This window comes from Orcinus orca, chromosome 2, assembly GCF_937001465.1.
Source record: "Orcinus orca chromosome 2, mOrcOrc1.1, whole genome shotgun sequence".
In the NCBI taxonomy this organism is placed as follows: Eukaryota; Metazoa; Chordata; class Mammalia; order Artiodactyla; family Delphinidae; genus Orcinus; species Orcinus orca.
Window position 1 is genome coordinate 16,292,810 of NC_064560.1, and position 3,890 is coordinate 16,296,699.

A 3,890-nucleotide genomic window follows, 5' to 3' on the forward strand; every position below is an offset into this window, starting at 1 on the left:
CAGCCTCAAGCCCCGCCTCCGCTCCGCCTCCCCTCCGGATCCCAGGACCACCCATCTCCGGAAGGACGGGGCCGGAAGTCGGCGCGCTTACGTCAGCCCAGTTCTTCGAAATGGCGTTTCCTCAGTTTTACTTCCGGTGGGTGAGTTCCGAGCTGCCAGAGGGGTGGAAGGTGGGGGTGTGCGTGGGAATCGCGGAGTTTCCCAGGGTGAGCATCTCGTCCTCCTGTTTAGAAGCGGTTGCTGGTTCCCATTCTTGAGTTTCTGCTGTCTAGCAGGTGCATCCCTGGCCCGTAAACCTGGAGACAGACTGCAGTTACTCTGAGTAGCCGCCGTTTGGTGCACGGAAGTGGGGGGTGTTTTTTCTCAACTCTCACCCAGTTCAGGCTGGCGAGCAGGCTTGGGGTTCTGCCGTGATTCTTAGTTCTGGATAGAATTGATTGCGAGACCATCCATGGAATGCCAGTAGCCACAGTTCAGCTATGTGATTAACTTAAGGTCCCCCAATTTTGCTGTTTTCGGTATTTTCTTGGATTCCTCAGTCCACAAAATAAGAAAACGTATTTTGTGAAGTGTTGATTGGAAATAACTTCCTTTAATTAAAATGGAGTCCTAGGAATCGCTCTTTCCAGTTCAACAAAATAGAAGAAAAAGCTACAAAGTGCAAAACAAACTGAAATTTCAACGAAAAAATTTGAACAACTAGGGAATTTAAAAATGCATATATATAATATTCTTTAGTAAGAACTATTGTAAACTAATTTCAGAAAATTCTTGGAATAACTGGCTGCACCTGGAACTGAATTCAATTTATTACTCAGTTAACTAAGAAGTCTGCATATATATAAGACAATTTGCTACGTAATAGTTTCCTTTCCATTTTCTTTTCCGTGGTTAGGGTTTAACAAACTTAAAAGCTTCACAGACTAGGATGGAACCTAACAAATTCCCCTGAAACCAGTTGAAGGAGAGATATTAATTGAAAAGACTATGGACGTAAGTCAAGTGGTAGATTTGAACCCTGGCAGCGTGGCCTTTTAACACCCCAATATCGTTACCTGTACAAGTAAAAGTGTATGACTTATGATGTCCTCCCAGTGTTACGGTTCAAAGACCCTTTAAGACTTATAGGCAAGGCAGTGTGCTTCAACATTCTGATACTAAACATTCTGATACTAAAGGCAAGTATGTACTAAGCCTATGAAAATTAACATTCACGGCCATGAATTGGCCCGTATATTTATGGGCCAATTATATGTATTATATATATAAGTTTATATTTAATGATTTTGTGTTTGTGTAAATAGAGGCTCAAAGGGACATTTCTAGTCCTAGTTTCAAGAAAAAAAAAGTCAAACAACTAGGGAATGAAAAAATTTAAAAAACTACGTATATCTAATATTCCTCAGAAGGAACTATTACAAACTATAGATAAAACTTCGAAGAACTGGCTACAGCTGGAATTGAATTCAATTTATTACTCAATTAACTAAGAACATTGCGTGCACGCATGGAATGTTCACTGTGTCTTTAGAATTCTCCATGAGTCTTTTCATGTTTCTGATTATCTTCTGATACCTTTTTGTTCTGGACTATCTTTTCAAGGATATTTGTATAGCAAATAGTTTTGAGAAATTTAGCATCTCTCTCTGGGGCAGAGGACGGATTTATTGGCTGATAATGATAATAAAGACAATGTCTCCCACCGGAAAAAGGATGAGAAGGTTTGCTAGCAGCATTTTCAGAAAAGATTAAGGATAGGGTAGAGGGAAGCTCGTGGGTGGGGCCGTGAGCTGAGTGGGTTTAGTCACTCTACCCCATGGCTCATGGGAAGGTGTGAGACTAGGGCCAAAATCGGCCCCAACAGGGCCCTCCTTGAGCTTCAGGGAGGTGAGTTCCCAGAGGGGGGGGGGAAGATCAGAGTTTGCTAAACAGGGCTCCTCTCAAGGAACCCAGCTCACTGAGTCTACAGGCATCAGCTGGCCACTGTTGCTTTGCTCTACAGGAGTCAGGGCTTCGGGAACCAGCACAAATGTTGTTACTCTGGCTGCTGCTATTGCTGTGATTAATAAACTGTTCTTTGTCTCTGGCCCAGGAGTCTCATATCTTCTGCCAGTGTCTATGATACTGTGGTAGGCTGACTTGTTTTCTAACAAATAAGGAAAACTGTAGACCCTTCACAGTTCTTGACAGTTTCAGTGACGAAGATGGAATACTGACACAACATGGCTTCCTGGAACAGGAAATACAAGAGCCTCTCCACAGTCCATTTAGTTCACTTAACATGATTTGAGGGAAGTCCTTGGTTTTAATAACAGCCATATTGTTCAATCCAGCAATAAATAATCCTCCACTCCATTCTCTGTCACTGAGGAGGAATTAGGGAGATGGCTGCAGGCTGAGTACTGGGAGGCAGGTTCATGACTTGATTCTTGTTATCTCTTCTTGGGGTGAGGGCTAGAGGGTCGATCTGATGGTCAGCCTCACACCCATCCTATGATAACAACCAATGCTAAGATCCACCGTGGGTTAGAGGAAAGTTCTGATCCTTTTCATACAACAATTACAGAGACACTCACCAATGCTAAATGCAAAAAGAGGGAAATTTATGTCTGCTGTGGGCAGAAATCTTGCAAATCTATAGAACTTTGGCTGGTTAGCTTGGGAGATAAGGGGAAGGCACACGTATTTGTTAAGGAGGGATGGGAATAGCTTGGCCCTCTTACAGCTCAACTTCTTCTGAATTCTATCAAGCCAATCTTATATCCTTTCAGAGATGACAGTAAAAAGTCAGAGTTTTCTTGAAGTGGGTTTTGACCATAAAGGCACTCTCTGGCCCTCTTAGTGAAAGTTCCTGAGATAGAGAAAAGCACATGGGAAATCACAGGTGAAGCACTGTGTAGCATTTGGGCACTTATTGCCCTGCGTTGCATCTATACTCTCCCCTGTACTGGCCCCCACAGGCTGAAAGATGGGGACATAATGGGTCTTTATAAGTTTTATGAAAATCCTCTTGTCCCTCTTGCTCCTGACTGATTCTTCCAGATGAAAAGTTTGGGTGAGAGTAAAGTATCATTGGAAAGAAATATCAATAGTTTTAGTTCCTGGAATGGGACACATTTATTTTGTGGCAATGGAAGGATAGAAAAAACAAGCACCTGGGGAGGGAGCACCTTAAACACTGGGAAGTACAGGGAAATGAAGGGACATTAATATTCTTTTGTCTTTTAGAACAGCTCCAAGACTGTTCCTCACAGAGGAAAATGCCTTAGTGCAACTCTCCCAAACTATTGCAAGATCCTTGAATTTAACTGACTCCTGGGTTGCTATCTGATACACAGCTTTGATTGCAGTTTGATTGCTGTTCTCTTAATCGTACTTCTCTGTATTGGAAATAGCAGCAAATGGCCCCAGCTTCTTCACCTCCCATGTGTATCTTTAAAATTCCATTTTAGCTCCTTTTTATTTTTGAGTCACTGGCTACAACTCTTTTCTGTTTTATTTTATGGTTCACTTTAGGTTTTAGAGTATACAGCTTTAACTTATTACACGTATTAGTTTCTTATGACTTCTGTTACAAATTATTACTTGGTGGCTTAAAACAAATATATTCTCTCATGAAATGTGAAATATTTCATTGAGCTAAAGTCAAAGTGTTGGCAGGGTTACACTCCCTCCAGAAGCTCTAGAAGGGAATTTGCTTCTTTCCTCTTCCAGTTCCTGGTGGCTGCTGACATTCCTTGACTTATGACCATGTCACTCCCATCTTTTGCCTCCCTGGTAATACTGCATTCCCTTTTTCTATGTCAAATCTCCCTCTGCCTCTTTCTTTTTTTCTGGCTGTGCCACACAGGATCTTAGTTCCCTGAACAGGGATCAAACCCGTGCCCCCT